Consider the following 377-nt stretch of genomic DNA (forward strand, 5'->3'; position numbering starts at 1 on the left):
CACTGCACCACCAGGGAAGCCCAAGAGGGCTACTTTAAATTGCGGGTCAAGGGCGGTATCTCCAAGGACTGAAACAGACAGTGTGAGAAGGCCCCAAGTCCCCAAGTCGGGGTAAAAGCTTGGCTCGTCTGGGAACTGGTGGGCGGGGCAGGTCACCCGGCCCGTGTAGGGGACTAGCAGGGGCCACCGGGCAACTGAAGTCCATGGGGGGAATCAGGGGTTTTCCGCACCGCGTGAAAGGCTCGATCCCGTGGTGGCTGTGCGGAGGGGCCGAGGGACAGCGGGAGCCGGGCTGCAGGCCGTGGTGGGCGTCGGGGGCAGCGGGAAACGGCCGAGAGGGTCGCGGAGCCCCTACTTGCTTCCTCCGTTTCTCTCCC

The sequence above is a fragment of the Neophocaena asiaeorientalis genome, unplaced genomic scaffold (genome assembly GCF_003031525.2).
Source record: "Neophocaena asiaeorientalis asiaeorientalis breed wild unplaced genomic scaffold, Neophocaena_asiaeorientalis_V1.1 scaffold1, whole genome shotgun sequence".
Classification (NCBI taxonomy): Eukaryota; Metazoa; Chordata; class Mammalia; order Artiodactyla; family Phocoenidae; genus Neophocaena; species Neophocaena asiaeorientalis.